Genomic DNA, 20,257 nt, shown 5'->3' with positions numbered 1-20,257 from the left:
CATGGGTCATGGGTAAGAGAGCCAAGCCTATAGCTGTCAGCATCAGCTTACAGGCAAACTTGAAGCCACTTTAGCTCTGGTTACAATGCATTATATAGTTTTCTTTATTGAGAATCTTAACAGATAAAATCCAATCAGCATCATACAGAAGACCTTTAAATTTGTAGCCTATCACAACTACTATTATTACCATATCATGGTTAGTACTATCCAATCACATTGAGTTAGCATGTTACATTTTAAGCTTAAAGTTGTTTTTTCTCTTTTCTTGCAGTGGAAAATTCTTTGACTTTTTTTACTTGGTAAAAACATGGTTTTGTTCAGCTGGGTTTCTCTCTTTACTTGGCAAAAGCATGTTATTGTTTGTAGATGACTTATCCTTTGCTCTCAACCATAAATGTTTTCTTCCAACTCATCCTAACCTTTGTTCAGAAACAACTAACTCAGCAATCCCTAACTTAAACATTTTTTTTTATTCTCCTGTATCAAAATTTGCTTTCATTTCTATTCTGCTTTCAGGTTCTACATTCAGAGAGCTTCTGCTAAGCATTCATAGCTGTAAAACTCTACCTGCAAACCTTCATTGTTCCCAACATGAAGGTTTTTTACAGGCTCATGTATTACCCTGTCTTTTACTGCTTCAAGCTTGGCTTTTCCCTTGGTTTTTTGATATATGTGGCAATGGGTGTCACAAGGGGTTCCTCAGCAGGGGTTTTGGGAGTCGGTGCTCATTCTGCTTTTTCTGAAGGTGTGTGAAAGTGTGCTACCCCAATGGCTATTTTTTCCAATGGAAAGTTTTCCACCTACGACCACCAAGGCATGCACGCGTTTTAATCTTGTAGCCAGCTGTACTAAGGTTTTTACTTTCTAATCCAACACCCGTAGCAGATTTCTGTTTGGATTGTGTCTGCGAGAGTTGGGATTTGTGCTGGAGAGGTGCCGTTGGGAAGAAAAGATGGAGCAAATCCTGAGTTACAGGGAAGAGGCCTATGTATGAACTCTATTAATATTTCCCTGTCATTCTGGGTATTAGGATTTGGCCTGGGCTGTCAGGACGAGTCTCAAACAATCAAACCGAGCCCCTGAACCCGAGCGTCTGCCGCTGTTTTTGGGAGGCTGCACCCACCATGGAAGCCAAAGCCTTTGAAGACCACAGGTAAGGGTAACAACTGTGCCTTTTTTTATCTTCTCCAGGTCTCTGGCAAGTGTCAGACAAGAAGGAACCAAAACTCCTCGGGGCCCTGAGAAAGAGACAAGCAGAAGATCCAGACGTCGGGAGAGTTTCTGCGAGTGCCTGTTGGTGAGTCTCGTTCGGTGCCATCCCTCAGTCAGCTCCAGAGGCGCTCCCGGAGCACATTTGAGCCGTGCCACGTCCGCACCCAGCCAGGTGTGGGCGTTTGCCCCTCACCAGCCCCGGCAGTTGAGAGCCGCAGGTGCCCCTCTGGTGGCAGAGGAGGCATCAGACCTGGCACGGTCTGAGACTCCTGGTCTGGGAAAAGAGAAACAAGAGAAGGAAGGATGAGAACCTAATGAACCTGGGAGGCAAAGAGATTAATAACCTACAGGATAGCAAAGAAGTAAGGACTCTGTAACTTGGGACCAAGGAGCACAGAACCAATGCTTTTCTCTGGGTAATTTTGACTGCACCAGTCTGTGAAAAAGCCAGTAAAAATCCTGCGTGATGGAATGACTTTCTCTGTACGAGCCAGGCAACGTAATGATAAAATGATTCCCGTTGCACGTCCTGGCTAGAAAGAAATCACGCGTTGATTCTCTAAGCCCCAAAAAATTGTTGTTTCAATTCCCGAGTTTTTGCTTTTCCTGCAGTTTCTGTGACACGAGCCAGAGATCATGTGCATTGACTCGAACGGTGCGGTGTAAATTTTCTTTCAGAATCTCTGTAAAAAAAATGAAATGCAGTCCCATGAAACTGGGTTAGGCCAGGCTTAGACACCAGGCCACAGCTCACGGGCCAGCGATAATGTCCAGGTTTTAAGGTAAGAGTTTAGGGCCAGAGGACAAGGCAAAGCTATAGCCAAAGTGACTGATGTTCTGCAGGGTGCTGGAAGAGACACTTTCCAGAGCCACACTTAAAGCCAATTTGCCTTCCAAGGTAGTTCAGCCACTGGATTTCCTCTTCCCACTCGGATGGCAAGGCTCGGCATACCCACAGTGGAGAGGAAACTGAGTTTAGCCTGGTGGGGTCTCCTCTTCAGCAGAGAACAGAGCGTGCTCAGGGCAGCCACGCTCACCTTCCTGACGGTGTACCAGGGACCCAAAAAGCTACAAAGCAAAAAGACTCCTTCAAGTGACTCACTTTCCATCATAACTGAGGAGTAAGTAAAGAGCTTTCCAAAGGAGGTGAGTACACATGGTACCAGAAAGGGAGTGTCTGAGGTAAAAAGAGGACATACATTCCTGGGGGTAGAATATATAAACAGTATGCTGAAATAAAGAATTGATAAGGGGAAAGAGAGAAATAGTAAGTAAAAACAGATCAGCTCTTTATGTAAATCATAAAAATCTGCGGGTTTGACTGGTATTCTGTGTCTTTGAATTCAAATTTTGTGGTAGGAAAATTGACGATGAGAACTTTGGAACAGGAACAAAACCTTTAAAGGACGGCCCAGCGCTCGTCCAAAACCTATCGGACCTGCGCGTAAAGCTTTCTTCCTACGGTATCGTACCCACATTGCATAATCTCATATTCAAATATGAAATGAAATAGGAGCTAAGTCATTTTAAACCCTCCCACTGACACACCGGTGATTGCGGAAGCCCAACAAGCTACAAAATGCCAACTCTACTGCTTTAATACCACATTAAAAGAAAGGTGTAATTATAATGTACTTTGCCACTATTACCTCCTCATGTTCCATGCGCTCATTTTGTCAGTGATAACACTTAATCAAATGGAAAAAAAAGATAGTCTATAAGATAAACCTCTGAGCATCTTCCTTAAGGAAGGCTAAACACTGTACCAGCTCTTAATGGAAACTCTTTTGCTCAGAGAATTGTAAAACTATTTGCTAAAAAAGAAAAAAATTAATGGATTTTAGCTAAAGAAAAGAGTAGATTTTTTTAAGCCTACAACTCCATCTTGGAGGAAACCTCCACCCTCTGTGCTGCCTGTACTGTTACCGCCCCAGTCATCCTCACCAAATTAGAACTTTAACTTTTACAAGTACATGGATGCTCAATAACGTGTCACTGCTTTATTGCATGCCTGCTCTGAGTCTTTTATTTATACTTGAGAGGACTTTTCTCTGCACTCATACTCAGCTGTCACTCTGAGTGTACCCCAGGGGCTCCAGGGGAGCAGGACACGCACCCTGGAGCACAGTACAAAGCTGGGGATGCTCTGAGCGGGACACAGGTTAGCCGTGACCCCCCAGCACACACTGACATGGGTCCTTAGCCCATCCCAGGGGTGCCAGGAGCTGGGTTCCCTGGAAATGACACCTAGGACAAGTATTCAGCCGCTGTCTGATCAGGCTGGAAGGGACTGACACTGACCCTGTGGGACTGCACAGCTGTGAGCACATCACCCACCAAAGACAAATAGAGGAGTTCCTGACAGGTACCACCCCCCAGGCAGCCCACAGCGCTCCAGGGACCAGCACTTGTCCTGGGACACCTGGACAAAGCACCTGTGCAGCACAGGCCAGGTCACCTGCACAAACCAGGTGTGTGTTTTACAGCTGGAGCAGGGAGAGGCTTGCTTTTTATTTCTGACTTTTTAGTTTTCAGAGGATGAGGGTTTTTCGAGTTCCTAATGTTTACCGTTTTTTTCCACAGCAACACCTCGGTGATGCATTCCAGGTAACAATCGGTGCCTGTCTGGGAAAGCCTTGGTCGGTAGGGCCAGGTAGTGCTACCCAAGATGTACGTCAGCTTTATGCTGAGAAGTGGGAAATTCAGAAGAATACAGCCAGGTTCTTTTTGCTGATGACACCCGTATAGATGTGTCTTGTGTTCCCTTGTTCTGTGTGCTCTCCCTCCCACTTCCTTTCACTCTGTCTTGTTCTTCTTTTTCTTGTAAGGAACGAATCCTCAATATTTATTTAATAAATGTTGCTCAATCCCTCTCCCTGTTCTGTCCTGCTTTTTGTCTCCCTCCCTCACTCCCCACATCTTTGTCTTTCCTTTTTCATTCCTCTTTTCCCTTTGTCCCTCACTGTGACTCTTTCTTTGTCCCTCTCGTCATCCTTTTGCCCGTACCCGTCTGCACCTGTCGCCCAGTCCTTTGCACTTATTGTACCCTTCTCTCCATAAGCCTCCCCCCTTTCAGCCACACCTCTCCGTCTCCATCCCTGCGCTGTGCCTTGCCCGTCTTCCCCCCACCAGCACCTGCCGTGGTCGTTTCCTCTCCGGTTCCTCGTTTCCCTCTTTGTCGCCATATGCATCTGTCCTTGCCATGTGTCTGGCACTCTGTCTTTTTCTCTGTCTTTTTCCATGCCTCACTCCCATTCCTTTTTTTATTCTCTGTGGCTCTGTGGTGCTCCTTGTGCCACTTTCCCACAGGAAATCTGGGATCCTGGTGTCCCATTTGCTATTTCTGTTCTTTTTAAATCCCTCTATGCTCTGCTGGCCATCTCAGGTTTTTTGTTTGGTGTTTTTTTTTTTTTTTTTAAAGTTTCATCCTGCACCCTGATCTTAATTTCCCCCCCCCACCCCCATCTTCTCTGCTGCCAATCCTTTGTGTCTCTTGCCTGTGACTGCAGGGGTAAGGAGGGACCGCAACCCTTCTGGGGGCTGTTCCCCTTTCTTGTTGCAGCAAAGTCCCTTTTTGGGGGGATGTACACTCGGAAAGGGCTGGAATAAAGCACCGTGCTGCTGTCCAGGGCAGTTTGACTCATTCTCTGCCTTCTTTGGGGGTGAGGAAAAAAAGCTGAGGGGGAGGGGGTGGAGACTTGGGGGCTCTGATGTCATTTGGGGCACCATTTGGGACCAAGAGGAAGCCACCTGTTAGTGGAGGAGCAGGTGAGTGAGGAATGAGGAGGAGTCATGCTGGGTGCCCTCCCCCGGATGATCCCAAAGCTGCCAGAAAATTCACAGGCACGGGTGGTTGTAGAATACTAAAACCTGTTAAATTTTTGTTTTTATAGATATTGTCAAAAATAGGAGCTTGTCTCTAAATTCTTTTGGAAAGAAACCCTCTCTCTATCCACTCTATTGTACACAGGAATGTAGGAAACTCTGACCAGGGATGGGTAATAGTTTTGAAAATAATGCCTATTGGTTTTGTGTAGGAATGATCCAATCAAGTGCTTTGAAACCATCAGAACAGATGCTGAGGCTGAAGGGAATAAAACAGGCTCTCCGGCAAATTTTGTCTCCGTTCTCCACCCGCCCCCAAAGCTCGCCGCAGTCCCCGGCCGACCTCAGCGGCAGTGTCGCCCCCTCGTGGACAGAGAGCGGTACTGCTGCCCCCCGACTCAGAACCAGTTTTAGTTCCGCTTGTGAAATCGCAGTGCTCGTCTGACATCAGCCGTTCTAGGAAGTTAAGGGGTAGGTGGCCTTGGCATCCCTTCAGCCCTCTCGTCAACTTACTGTGAAACATTCAGGTGCCAGTTATTCTAGCTCTTGAACAGAGGTACCTTTTCCTTACAGGTGGCATAGTTTGGATTCTGCTTCCTAAAATTTCTAGTGTTTCAGGTTTTACCACAGAGACCATCTGCCAGGATGTAGCTCTTTGTGAATCACGGCAGTCCCGGGTGTATATTTTGAACTCCTTCCGAATGTCAGGTTTGAAGTATTTCTTACCTCAGGAAAACAGCAGTCTTTTGCATCTACGTATCAGGTGTTGAACTTTTGCATTTCTTGAATCGTGCACGTCACAGAATTCCTCCCGGATGACAGCTGCCAGCAACTATGGCTCTGCTCGGTCACGGAGTTCAGGGGCCGTCTCCAAAGCCACCTACAGACACCGGAATGGAAATCTTTATTTACTGTGTAAAAGAATCACTCTGATGCATCAGCCAGGGTCTAAATTCTACCTTTCAAAAATACCAACATTACATGAGTTCTTTCAGATTAAAGCTTCTGTGGAGTCAGGTCTGCCCAGCCCTCGAGCGTCACGCACTTCCCACGAACCGGTCTCGCCAGGACGGCTCGCTGACTTTTCCATCATGGGGAAAGAAGCTCCCATTTGGAGTCAGAAGCCTCGTGTGTCCTGTGGGGTTCCCCTCCTAAAACTGCAAATTTTGCAGGATTTCTTATAGTAGAAGTTTCCTGGGAGCTATGTCTCTGGCTGGATTTGGGCTCCTGCAACCGTCACGTGAAGCGACCTCGAGACCCCAGGGTGTGTGGATTTCCTTACCATTGAAAGGACTTATCGTTCGCATCCGGGAGCCACGGTGTGAAAGTGGGTGTCACCTCTTAAATTTGCAAATATCACAAGAGTTTTTCTAAATGAATGGTGCTGAGAACACAAGCTCCAGCCTGCTTTGGCCTTAGAGTTGCCTCCTCTAAATGGCTCTTTAGACACTAGGTTGGAAAGTTCCTAAATATGCCAAATAGCCCTTGTTTACAGCCAGGAGCCCAGATCTGACCTTGGGATTACACGTCTTAAAGTTCAGATCATCAGAGGATTTCTCCCAGGTGAAGCCCGCTAGGGACAGCTTTCTCGCTGGCCTTAGGTATTCGGAAGGCTACTTCAAACCCCATAAAGATCCAATCAGAAATCTTTCCTACCTGTGGAATCCAGCCACTTTTCTACTCAGGTGCTATTGTAGAAAACCAGGAATGCGCTTATCAAAATTGCAAATGTCAGACAATTTTTACCGGACCGGGACTGGCAGATGGTACACCGCCGTTGTTGAGACAGCCACAACACCCCGAGTGCTTCTTTAAAACCTCAGAAGGCTTCAGGCATCAGCACCTTGTTATCTAGAAGTCTTTCATATCTCTTCTATGTAGCCTCCCATGAGCAGATCCACACAGCTCTGGCTCTTTCTCTTTCTTCTCTTGTCCTTCTGCAGTTCCAGCTCGCTCCTTCCCGTCCCTAGCACGGCCACCTAACCCCGTCCGTCCCTCACGTGCCCTCCAGTCCCCTCCTCCTCGTGGCACGGCCGGCAGACTCCAACTGTCCGTCTACCAGGTAAGTCACTCTTTTATTGCACCCATAGCTGTGAGGGCAAGGCTGGTCTCACTCTTGACTAATTAACATAGCTGCAATATATGAGAGGCAAGACTGCCTTTACCCTGTCTCTATCTGTATCCCCACAGTACACCTCCGGGTGGCCTCAGATTCTCATTTCCTCTCTATCCCTGAGCCCCCGAGGGGCTCACAACATCAATTTATCAGGAGAGTCCACGAGGCACATTATGTTACAACTCGTGCGCCTGGCAGGGGAGTAATTTTCTGTTCAGAATCATCCCTATCCCAGCAGACCAGAACATTTGGTGCTCCATTAAGTCTTGGCAAAGTTTCAGGGACCTCATGACCTCCAGGGATACCATAGATGTCATCAGGTCCCTCTAGCAGGCCATCAGAGGTTTCTGAGTGGTATTCCAGGGCCTAGGAGGACTTAGGAGGTCCTACAAACTTTTCAGGGGCCTCTAGAAGCCCCCAAATCCACAGTCACCTTCTTTAAATCCTGACCGGCCTGATTCAGAACACCTAAACTATTTCCACCAGCTCCTAAAAAGCTTAAGCATCCCAGACCTGGTCCTAAAACCACTGAAATTATCCCAGCAACTGCATGTCCTTCCCAAATCTTTCTAAATCACCCCTGGACCCAAGGGACAGCTGTTTTCCATGGTGTGGACACCCCAGAGCCCTCAAGCTTTAGAGGCAGACACCAGGCTGTGCAGCGAAGCCAATGACCTCCAGGACTTTTCTTTACCTCTCCCCAGCCATCCAAGTTCAAGCAGTTCCAGGTGTGATTTGCAAGGATTACAAGGCACCGGGTCCCCCAGGGGTCATTTTTAAGGGGTTACCTCTGCCTGCCCACACAGGGAACCAGTAGGTGAGAGGGACTTCTGCTCTCCAGCTAACTCCTTTCTGTCCCTAGCACACCTGCCTATCCCCTTCTGTCCCTTATACAGTAGCTTATGTCATTTTTCCCTCGACAGACCTCCCGTCCTTTCCTCCGCACAGCACGGCTAGCAGACTCCAACTGACCCCCCTCCCAGCTAACTCACTCTCTATCACACCCATAACTGGGAGGGCTAGACTGTTCCCACTCTTTGATAATTAACACAGCTGCAGTGTAGCAGAGCTAGGATTGCCTTTAGCATTACTCCTAGTTATCTTCCCACAGGAAAACTCCTCTTTTGCCAATATTTTAGGGGACTAAAGCAAAGGGGAGAAGCCTTTTATCACCCATTGTGTCAGTTTAAGGGGGGCATCTCCCCCATTTCCTCAGTTTAATGGGTTCAGTTAGAAGAAGGTGTCCCTTTTCAGCATTTTAAAACAGCATTTCAGGGCACTTTTACCCACAGCCCGGTCCCAAATATCTCAGATGGGAGCGAGTCCGGCACATAATGCTGCCTGGGAGTCTGTTATTATTTCTTATTTTTTTCTATAATGTAGATACAACTAAGGGGACCCTAATTAAAAGTCCTAATGAGATTTATACCATTCTTATCAGCATTAATCTTCTCCCTCCTATTTAGTCACATGTGGAGTACCACTTAGTAATCACTTAGGAATAATAACACAAGTCAGCAACAAGTTATCCAATTTATCTAGCTACCTTACCAAAACACAAAGCTTTCTTTTTCACCCATTTTCTGCCCTTTTGCTCAAAGTTGTTCCAGCAAAAAAGAAAGCACTATTATTTCTCTGAAGAGTTTATCACTACATGGGGCCCTTTACTCACCTGGAATTTAAGTCAGAGGAGCCAAACAACAACAGCCTTTCCCAAGGCTTTTATACCTGGTGGGATTTGTCTCCTCCCTTTTCCCAGGGAATTGTGGGAAAGGGAGGCGGCCCCCCAACAGGGGTATATAAACCCCAGCTTTTGCTAAGGGCTTCATTCCCTCCTGGGGATCAGCTGGGATAAGAGCTCTCTTCTCTTTTCAGTGAAGGGGCTCTTTCAGTTTGTCTCAGCTTCTTTTCAGTAGGTGCTTTTGGGCACCTGCAAGTAAGGGAGGCTTTGAAGACTCCATGAAGAAGACACCATTGAATACAGGGAGTATTTAAGTTTAGGGGTTTGGGTTGTGTGTTCAGGGGTGGTAAGGTGCTTTTGTAATTTCTGGGTTTTTTTTGTTTTTTTTTTTTTTTTTAGGAGGAGTGCAGCTCCTGAAATTCCAGGTTGTGTCAAGTATGATACTTCAGATTCTTTCAGCAGATTCATTACCACAAAAGGGTTTGTGTCAAAGGTGATGTTTGTGATCAAGGCTTCTAATAGGTAAGTCAAGGATTGTGAGCTGGGTACCTGGTTAGGAATTACAGTTCGGGGATTTTGAAGACCACAAAGTGAGAAAGGGTGTTCACTTGAGGGCCTCCCCCAAGGCTTTTTCACAAGAAACAGCAGGTTTGTTGATGTGTCTTACAGCACATCCACCATGTTCAGAGAAGTGCTGTGCAATTTTGCCCTTCACTAACCTGGGTATCAAACATTCTAACAGCCCTCGCCTTCAAAGTGGGGTGAAACCACAGACTCAAGGGCCCAGGCACACTTAGCAGAGGGCAAGTAGCCACCTCACTGCGGTTTGGCCCACATGCCACTAAATTTGTACATTGATCTTCGCTTTCTTTTTTGTAGCCGGTTGAGGCTAACCGGCGAGCGCGGGGTCTTCTGAGGCAGACTCATTTCAGGTCCAAAGTGGGTTCACCTCAAAGATAAGTCAGGGGCCACAGTCTGGAGATATAATGATAGGACCACATTGTGGTGTAAGTCTAACAATTTCTTGTCATTTGTGTGTCTTAGGTGGTCCAATCCTATTACACTGAGACCCCCCTCATCAACTGGCCAACAGACCCAGTTGGCTTCTCTCATGACCCCTCTGAAAGCGTTCAGGGACTGTCTGAAGAAGCCTTATCCTTTCCCTTTTGAAGGTGTCATTTGGGTAGACTTTGGTAACAGCCAAGGCATTGGGGTGAGTCGGGGAGGTAGGGAGGAGGAGCGAGGGTCCTCTCAAGTTTCAGCAATGCCACATTACCTTGTCTGCTCTTAAACCCAGGTATACCTTGTGACCTTGGTGTCAGCCTCTGAACTCAGCTGAAGTGTGTGGCCTGAGGACCTGGCTGTTCTTAGGAGATGGTGAGTGGCGGAATTGTTGGGTTTTGGGCAATGTGCTGCTAAGAGCAAGCACTGATGTTTGGTTTTATTTATTGTAGCTGACTAAGGGAGAGCAGCCTGGTGATAGCAGGAATTTCCCAGAGGGAGAAGCAGCCTTCTTTTGCACTGGATGGGAGTTTGCATCTCCAGCTGTCTCAGAGATAAGTAGTGGGCTAATGAGCCACAGAGGGGATGGGAGCAGGGTGCTGAGTTGGCTTCTGGCCGAGAGGGGTTTTTGAGTGGGCTTTGGAGACGGGGCTGTCCAAGAAGTGGCCCCTTTAGGGTGCATAAAGGGAAAAGTCTCACTTTTGATGTCAATGCTGAGGTGTGCAGGGCAGAGCAGTCCTGGTGGTTGTCATGTCACTTGTTTGTTGTGCACCCAGTGTTTCATGTCATTTCCCTTAGCCCTTCAAGGGGTGCGTCAAAAACCCTGACATCATTCTGAGCATCTCCGGTCCCTCCTTTCCTCGGCCAGGTGCTGATGCCATTGAACAGTTTACTTGAGAGCTCAGGTGGGCATGGGAATTGTATGTCTCTTCAGAAGCATCCAGACCGATGCCTTTCCAGGTCTTGTTCTGAGCTGTATCGACAGCCGTGCACCGCAACGATCCATTCCGGCGGATTAGGTCTTGCAAGACTGCAAAGTGAGGTAGAAGATTGCTACTGGAGTGTTCTCGGGCGTCCATCTTTGCGATTTTTGGGACAAGTCATCCCGTTGGCTTCATCTTCTTCCTGCAGGGCTTTCTGAGCCTGGTCAGCTTGCCATCGTTCTTACCTCGGTCATCTCATTCTGAGTTCTCATGGTCATTCTTCTGGCTCAGAGTTTTTTGTCCCTGTTGTGTCTCCTTGTTTGTTGTCTCTTGTGTCACAGGTGTTGCTGGTATTTGGCATGGAGCTGCTCTGCCCTGCTGCACAGCTGGGTGTAGGGGTAAGAGAACAAGGCCTGGGGACTTGAAATTTGAGTTGTAGGGTCCATTGGATTATCGGTGGTATCTGTAGATTGACAGAAGATGCCTGGAGCTGTCAAGTTATCCTGCAGCACTTTGACTTTCGTCCTAACTTTCTTTCAGGTGCAGATGGCTTAAATCAGATGAATTGAAAACAGATCACTCTGTATTGGTGGAGTCCATAGCTCTGAGAGGGTGAGTGTTATTTGGCCTTTGCAGAGGAGGTGTAAATGATGGCTATGTTACAGCACTGGTCTTTGTTTTTGTTTTCAGGAGGTAAAGCAGGATGTTGCCAGTCAATCTGAGGAGGGCAAGGTGAGCGGTGACCAGTGGATGGGAGCAGTTGTTATTGTGGTGGTGTCAGTTTCTGGTGCCACTCTAAGCCTCTATTATTGTGTGTTTTAGACAGTGCACTCTCATTGTGTTGAATTCCCCCCACCAACGAGAGGATGGGCCTGGGTGTGAGCCCTCTGGAAGCAATACAGGATGCTGTGCTGAAGCCTTGATCTTCTCCATTTGAAGGTGCTTTTCTAGATAGGCTTTGCTAACAGCTGAGGAGTTGGGGAGGTAGGGAGGAGGAACAAGGACCCTGTCAAGTTTCAGCAATGCCGCATTACCTTGTCTGTTCTTAAACCCAGGTATACCTTGTGACCTTGGTGTTGGCCTCTGAATTTGACTGATGTGTATGGCCTGAGGACCTCAGCCTTCTTAAGAGATGGTGAGTGGTGGAATTGTTGGGTTTTGGGCAATGTGCTGCTAAGAGCACGCACTGATGTTTGGTTTTATTTATTGTAGCTGACTAAGGGAGAGCAGCCTGGTGATAGCAGGAATTTCCCAGAGGGAGAAGCAGCCTTCTTTTGCACTGGATGGGAGTTTGCATCTCCAGCTGTCTCAGAGATAAGTAGTGGGCTAATGAGCCACAGAGGGGATGGGAGCAGGGTGCTGGGTTGGCTTCTGGCTGAGAGGGGTTTTTGAGTCGGCTTTGGAGATGCAACTTTCCAAGATGTTGCCCCTTTGGGTGCATAAAGGGAAAAGTCTCACTTTTGATGTCAATGCTGAGGTGTGCAGGGCAGAGCAGTCCCGGTGGTTGTCGTGTCACTTATTTGTTGTGCAGTCAGTGTTTCATGTCATTTCCCTTAGCCCTTCAAGGGGTGCGTCAAAAACCCTGACATCATTCTGAGCATCTCCGGTCCCTCCTTTCCTCGGCCAGGTGCTGATGCCATTGAACAGTTTACTTGAGAGCTCAGGTGGGCATGGGAATTGTATGTCTCTTCAGAAGCATCCAGACCGATGCCTTTCCAGGTCTTGTTCTGAGCTGTATCGACAGCCGTGCACCGCAACGATCCATTCCGGCGGATTAGGTCTTGCAAGACTGCAAAGTGAGGTAGAAGATTGCTACTGGAGTGTTCTCGGGCGTCCATCTTTGCGATTTTTGGGACAAGTCATCCCGTTGGCTTCATCTTCTTCCTGCAGGGCTTTCTGAGCCTGGTCAGCTTGCCATCGTTCTTACCTCGGTCATCTCATTCTGAGTTCTCATGGTCATTCTTCTGGCTCAGAGTTTTTTGTCCCTGTTGTGTCTCCTTGTTTGTTGTCTCTTGTGTCACAGGTGTTGCTGGTATTTGGCATGGAGCTGCTCTGCCCTGCTGCACAGCTGGGTGTAGGGGTAAGAGAACAAGGCCTGGGGACTTGAAATTTGAGTTGTAGGGTCCATTGGATTATCGGTGGTATCTGTAGATTGACAGAAGATGCCTGGAGCTGTCAAGTTATCCTGCAGCACTTTGACTTTCGTCCTAACTTTCTTTCAGGTGCAGATGGCTTAAATCAGATGAATTGAAAACAGATCACTCTGTATTGGTGGAGTCCATAGCTCTGAGAGGGTGAGTGTTATTTGGCCTTTGCAGAGGAGGTGTAAATGATGGCTATGTTACAGCACTGGTCTTTGTTTTTGTTTTCAGGAGGTAAAGCAGGATGTTGCCAGTCAATCTGAGGAGGGCAAGGTGAGCGGTGACCAGTGGATGGGAGCAGTTGTTATTGTGGTGGTGTCAGTTTCTGGTGCCACTCTAAGCCTCTATTATTGTGTGTTTTAGACAGTGCACTCTCATTGTGTTGAATTCCCCCCACCAACGAGAGGATGGACCTGGGTGTGAGCCCTCTGGAAGCAATACAGGATGCTGTGCTGAAGCCTTGATCTTCTCCATTTGAAGGTGCTTTTCTAGATAGGCTTTGCTAACAGCTGAGGAGTTGGGGAGGTAGGGAGGAGGAACAAGGACCCTGTCAAGTTTCAGCAATGCCGCATTACCTTGTCTGTTCTTAAACCCAGGTATACCTTGTGACCTTGGTGTTGGCCTCTGAATTTGACTGATGTGTATGGCCTGAGGACCTCAGCCTTCTTAAGAGATGGTGAGTGGTGGAATTGTTGGGTTTTGGGCAATGTGCTGCTAAGAGCACGCACTGATGTTTGGTTTTATTTATTGTAGCTGACTAAGGGAGAGCAGCCTGGTGATAGCAGGAATTTCCCAGAGGGAGAAGCAGCCTTCTTTTGCACTGGATGGGAGTTTGCATCTCCAGCTGTCTCAGAGATAAGTAGTGGGCTAATGAGCCACAGAGGGGATGGGAGCAGGGTGCTGGGTTGGCTTCTGGCTGAGAGGGGTTTTTGAGTCAGCTTTGGAGATGCAACTTTCCAAGATGTTGCCCCTTTGGGTGCATAAAGGGAAAAGTCTCACTTTTGATGTCAATGCTGAGGTGTGCAGGGCAGAGCAGTCCCGGTGGTTGTCGTGTCACTTATTTGTTGTGCAGTCAGTGTTTCATGTCATTTCCCTTAGCCCTTCAAGGGGTGCGTCAAAAACCCTGACATCATTCTGAGCATCTCCGGTCCCTCCTTTCCTCGGCCAGGTGCTGATGCCATTGAACAGTTTACTTGAGAGCTCAGGTGGGCATGGGAATTGTATGTCTCTTCAGAAGCATCCAGACCGATGCCTTTCCAGGTCTTGTTCTGAGCTGTATCGACAGCCGTGCACCGCAACGATCCATTCCGGCGGATTAGGTCTTGCAAGACTGCAAAGTGAGGTAGAAGATTGCTACTGGAGTGTTCTCGGGCGTCCATCTTTGCGATTTTTGGGACAAGTCATCCCGTTGGCTTCATCTTCTTCCTGCAGGGCTTTCTGAGCCTGGTCAGCTTGCCATCGTTCTTACCTCGGTCATCTCATTCTGAGTTCTCATGGTCATTCTTCTGGCTCAGAGTTTTTTGTCCCTGTTGTGTCTCCTTGTTTGTTGTCTCTTGTGTCACAGGTGTTGCTGGTATTTGGCCCGGAGCTGCTCTGCCCTGCCGCCTAGCTGGGTGTAGGGGTAATAGAACAAGGCCTGGGGACTTGAAATTTGAGTTGTAGGGTCCATTGGATTATCGATGGTATCTGTAGATTGACAGAAGATGCCTGGAGCTGTCAAGTTATCCTGCAGCACTTTGACTTTCGTCCTAACTTTCTTTCAGGTGCAGATGGCTTAAATCAGATGAATTGAAAACAGATCACTCTGTATTGGTGGAGTCCATAGCTCTGAGAGGGTGAGTGTTATTTGGCCTTTGCAGAGGAGGTGTAAATGATGGCTATGTTACAGCACTGGTCTTTGTTTTTGTTTTTAGGAGGTAAAGCAGGATGTTGCCAGTCAATCTGAGGAGGGCAAGGTGAGCGGTGACCAGTGGATGGGAGCAGTTGTTATTGTGGTGGTGTCAGTTTCTGGTGCCACTCTAAGCCTCTATTATTGTGTGTTTTAGGCAGTCCACTCTCATTGTGCTGAACTCCCCCCACCAACGAGAGGATGGACCTGGGTGTGAGCCCTCTGGAAGCATTACAGGACTCTGTGCTGAAGCCTTGATCTTCTCCATTTGAAGGTGCTTTTCCAGATAGGCTTTGCTAACAGCTGAGGAGTTGGGGAGGTAGGGAGGAGGAGCGAGGGTCCTCTCAAGTTTCAGCAATGCCGCGTTACCTTGTCTGCTTTTAAACCCAGGTATATCCTGTGACCTTGGTGTTGGCCTCTGAACCTGGCTGAAGTGTGTGGCCTGAGGTACCTGAACCCTGGGTGTTCTTAGGAGATGGTGAGTAGCAGAATTGTTGGGTTTTGAGAAAGAAATTGTTGGGTTTTGCTGATAAGATCATGCCCTGATGTTTGGATTTGTTTGATTGACAGAAGATTGCTGGAGTTGTCAAGTTATCTTGCAGCTGACTAAGTAAGAGCAGCCTGGTGATAGCAGGAATTTCCCAGAGGGAGAAGCAGCCTTCCTTTGTGGTGGATGGGACTTTGCATCTCCAGCTGTCTGACAGATAAGTAGAGCGCTAATGAGCCACAGAGGGGATGGGAGCAGGGTGCTGGGTTGGCTTCTGGCCGAGAGGGGTTTTCTGAGTTGGCTTTGGAGATGGGGCTGTCCAAGAAGTTGCCCCTTAGGCTGCATAAAGGGAAAGTCTCACTTTTGATGTCAATGCTGAGGTGTGCAGGGCAGAGCAGTCCCGGTGGTTGTCGTGTCACTTGTTTGTTGTGCACTCTGTGTTTCATGTCATTTCCCTTAGCCCTTCAAGGGGTGCGTCAAAAACCCTGACATCATTCTGAGCATCTCTGGTCCCTCCTTTCATTGGCCAAGTGCCGATACCATTGAACAGTTTACTTGAGAGCTCAGGTGGGCATGGGAATTGTATGTCTCTTCAGAAGCATCCAGATCGATGCCTTTCCAGGTCTTGTTCTGAGCTGTATCAACAGCCGTGCACCGCAACGATCCATTCCGGCGGATTAGGTCCTGCAAGACTGCAGAGCTTGGTAGAGGATTTTGACCAGAGCACTGTCAGGCATCCATCTTTCCAGTCCTTTGAATAAGTCATCCTGTTGGCTTCATCTTCTTCCTACAGGGCTCTCTGAGCCTGGTCAGCTTGCCATCGTTCTTACCTCAGTCATCTCAATCTGAGCTCTCATGGTCATTCTTCTGGCTCAGAGTTTTTTGTCCCTGTTGTGTCTCCTTGTTTGTTGTCTCTTGTGTCACAGGTGTTGCTGGTATTTGGCCCGGAGCTGCTCTGCCCTGCCGCCTAGCTGGGTGTAGGGGTAATAGAACAAGGCCTGGGGACTTGAAATTTGAGTTGTAGGGTCCATTGGATTATCGGTGGTATCTGTAGGTTGACAGAAGATGCCTGGAGCTGTCAAGTTATCCTGCAGCACTTTGACTTTCTTCCTAACTTTCTTTCAGGTGCAGATGGCTTAAATCAGATGAATTGAAAACAGATCACTCTGTATTGGTGGAGTCCATAGCTCTGAGAGGGTGAGTGTTATTTGGCCTTTGCAGAGGAGGTGTAAATGATGGCTATGTTACAGCACTGGTCTTTGTTTTTGTTTTTAGGAGGTAAAGCAGGATGTTGCCAGTCAATCTGAGGAGGGCAAGGTGAGCGGTGACCAGTGGATGGGAGCAGTTGTTATTGTGGTGGTGTCAGTTTCTGGTGCCACTCTAAGCCTCTATTATTGTGTGTTTTAGACAGTGCACTCTCATTGTGCTGAACTCCCCCCACCAACGAGAGGATGGACCTGGGTGTGAGCCCTCTGGAAGCATTACAGGACTCTGTGCTGAAGCCTTGATCTTCTCCATTTGAAGGTGCTTTTCCAGGTAGGCTTTGCTAACAGCTGAGGAGTTGGGGAGGTAGGGAGTAGGAACGAAGGTCCTCTCAAGTTTCAACAATGCCGCATTACCTTGTCTGCACTTAAACCCAGGTATACCCTGTGACCTTGGTGTCGGCCTCCTGAACCTGGCTGAAGTGTGTGGCCTGAGGACCTGGGTGTTCTTAGGAGATGGTGAGTAGCAGAGTTGTTGGGTTTTGGGCAATGTGCTGCTAAGAGCATGCAGTGATGTTTGGTTTTATTTATTGTAGCTGACTAAGGGAGAGCAGCCTGGTGATAGCAGGAATTTCCCAGAGGGACCATCAGCCTTCTTTTGCACTGGATGGGACTTTGCATCTCCAGCTGTCTCAGAGATAAGTAGACTGCTAATGAGCTACAGAGGGGATGGAAGCGGGGTGCTGGGTTGGCTTGTGGCTGAGAGGGATTTTTGAGTCCGCTTTGGAGACGGGGCTGTCCAAGAAGTGGCCCCTTTAGGCTGCATAAAGGGAAAGTCTCACTTTTGATGTCAATGCTGAGGTGTGCAGGGCAGAGCAGTCCCGGTGGTTGTCGTGTCACTTGTTTGTTGTGCACTCAGTGTTTCATGTCATTTCCCTTAGCCCTTCAAGGGGTGCGTCAAAAACCCTGACATCATTCTGAGCATCTCCGGTCCCTCCTTTCATTGGCCAAGTGCCGATACCATTGAACAGTTTACTTGGGAGCTGAGGTAGGCATGGGAATTGTATGTCTCTTCAGAAGCATCCAGACAGATACCATTCCAGGTCTTGTTCTGAGCTGTATCGACAGCCGTGCACCGCAACGATCCATTCCGGCGGATTAGGTCTTGCAAGACTGCAAAGTGAGGTAGAAGATTGCAACTGGAGTGTTCTCAGGCGTCCATCTTTGTGATTTTTGGGACAAGTCATCCCGTTGGCTTCATCTTCTTCCTGCAGGGCTTTCTGAGCCTGGTCAGCTTGCCATTAGTCTTTACATTGGTCATCTCATTCTGAGTTCTCATGGTCATTCTTCTGGCTCAGAGTTTTTGTCCCTGTTGTGTCTCCTTGTTTGTTGTCTCCTGTGTCACAGGTGTTGGTGATATTTGGCCCCGAGCTGCTCTGCCCTGCCGCCCAGCTGGGTTTAGGGGTCTTGAAATTTGAGTTGTAGGGTCCATTGGATTATCGGTGGTATCTGTAGGTTGACAGAAGATGCCTGGAGCTGTCAAGTTATCCTGCAGCACTTTGACTTTCTTCCTAACTTTCTTTCAGTTGCTGATGGATCAAGTCAGATGGATTAAAAGTGGGGCACTCTGTATTGGTGGAGTCCATAGCTCTGAGAGGGTGAGTGTTATTTGGTCTTTGCAGGGGAGGAGTAAATGGTGGCTATGTTTCAGCACTGCTCTTTGTCTTTATTTTTAGGAGGTCAAGCGGGATATCGCCAGTCTATGTGAGGAGGGCAAGGTGAGACACTGCATGGGAGCAGTTGTTATTGCTGTGGTGTCAATTTCTGGTGCAATTCTAATCATCCCCTCTTGTTTTTTTTGTTTCAGGTGGTTCGTGTGTGAGGTGTCCTGGTTCTGGATGCTGGTGCCCAGGTGGGTGTGAGTTTAAGTCAGTCCTTGTTTGTCTCTGCAGTGGCCGTGTACATGGTGCCTCTGTTACAGCATTGTTCTTTGTCTTTATTTTTAGGAGGTAACATGGGATACTGGCAGTCCAGGTGAAGCAGACAAGGTGAGTGTTGACTGGTGGATGGAAGCAGTTGTTGCTCAGGTCTCAATTTCTGGTGCAACTCTAAGCATACACTGTTGATGATTTTTTTTTTTTTTTAGGTGGTCCACTTGCAAGGTGTTCCAGTCCTGGATCCCAGCAGCTTGGTGGGTACAAGTTTAAGATATACATGTTTCAGAGTTCTGTCAGACTGGAGCAATTGTGTTTTCACAGTAACTCAGCCTGCTTTTTGCTTTGTTTCTTTGTAGGCGCTGCTGCGGCCCTACAGATACCAGGGAAGAGAGGCAAGCAGGTGAGTTGACACTTTGGCAGGATGACTCAGGTGAGCTGTGTCTAACAGCACGCTAAATGTGTACCTTTTCCTTTTGCAGGTACCCTCCGGGCAGCCTCAGGAGTCAAATGGTTATCTGAGGTGAGCCAGGGTAGTGGTGCAAGGGAAGCCTGGGGATTATGTTTTCTGTCAGGCAATTGTCACATTTTCTGTTTTGTTGTCTTAGGTACCGTGAGGTGCGGAGCCCAAGATTGGATCTGGCAGCACTGAAGTGGATGTGTTCTTTTTCATTGAAGATGGATTTTTGTCCGCTCATCTTGTGAAAGATAAGTGTTTGGGCTGGTGTTTGGGTTAAGGGGAAAAAGCTTTGCAAAAGGAGGCAATTCAGAGTTAGCTTAGAGGAGAGGGCCCTAGTGGGAAGTAACGGGAGAGGGTTTCACCTCGGCCTCACCGGAGGCTTTGCCGGGCAGGGCAGTTCCGCGTCCTTGCGTGTTTTGCGCCGTCATCAGTCTTCGAGTCTCAACATCCTCGTGGACGTTTTCATCCGAGGAGCTCGCCTTCAGGTCCAGAGCTATTGCCACCGTCACCTGGCAGTCATCGCTTCCTTCTCTCAGCCTATCCAGCTTCTCGAGCATCCTATTAACAACTTAGGCACTAGTTCTTGTAAGGAGTTCTGTTTCATCATCACGTGCTATTGCCTTAAAGCTTTCTTTCTTTTGGTGTCATCAGCCTGTGGCTCATCTTGTGCTAGGAGTCTTGGGTCCATAAGGTGAAGCTGCCTGGCAGTTTCAAGTTGTGTCTGCTGTGTTGTCTGCGTCTGCATTATGTCGCTTGTGTCCCTCATCTTCTGTGTGATAGGCCTTTGTTACATCCAGACGCTTTATCTGCATCCTTCCGGCCAACGTCGGCCATACTCTCCTTGTGTACTTTCCCGGATCATCCTTATTCTGGCCTCGTTACATTTTGACTTTTCGAGGCCGGCACATGTACACTCGAGCGTTCTCATCCATTTTTATTCTCAGCTTCGGTAGCACTGCCTTTTCAGATGCCATTCTCTTGGACTTTTATAGGGAGGGTATTAGATTCCCCTCATGTGCCTGCAGTATCTTGCAGAGTTATCTGAAGTCAGCACTTGTATTCTACCTGTCTCTGCTCATGTTGTATGTGCCAACGTTGAATGCGCCAATATTGCGTCTCTCAGTGTCGGCTTATATTGTGTGTGCCTACATTGTATCTGAGTCTATTGCATCTCACTATGTTGGTTCATATTGTATGTGCCTACATTGTATCTGAATATGTTGTATGTGACTATGCTGGCTTATGTTGTATTGTACTGTATGTGACTATGCTGTATCATACTATGCTGGCTTATGCTGTATTGTATTGTATGTGACTATGCTGTATCCTATTGTATGTGAATATATTGTATCATACTATGCTGGCTTATGCTGTATCCTATTG

General features: G+C 47.9%; 1 long non-coding RNA gene across 2 annotated transcripts in view; it reads left to right on the top strand.

Annotated features, from left to right (window-relative positions):
• The window catches only part of LOC310922799, a 60,203-nt gene extending 41,081 nt beyond the window's left edge, over positions 1-19,122 (top strand). Inside the window, exons 1-3 of one of the 2 annotated variants that reach the window (XR_014592494.1) lie at positions 18,482-18,817; positions 18,897-18,937; positions 19,023-19,116. This is a non-coding gene — a long non-coding RNA (uncharacterized lncRNA). Of the gene's footprint in view, positions 1-18,481; positions 18,818-18,896; positions 18,938-19,022 lie in introns of those variants that run through there. The other variant, XR_014592493.1, reaches the window with a different exon arrangement.
• The last annotated feature ends 1,135 nt before the right edge of the window (positions 19,123-20,257 follow it).

This window comes from Zosterops lateralis (genome assembly GCF_965231275.1).
Source record: "Zosterops lateralis genome assembly, chromosome: Z".
NCBI lineage: Eukaryota > Metazoa > Chordata > Aves > Passeriformes > Zosteropidae > Zosterops > Zosterops lateralis.
Note: the sequence above shows the minus strand (reverse complement) of the source record. Positions and strands in the feature narration are given on the sequence as shown.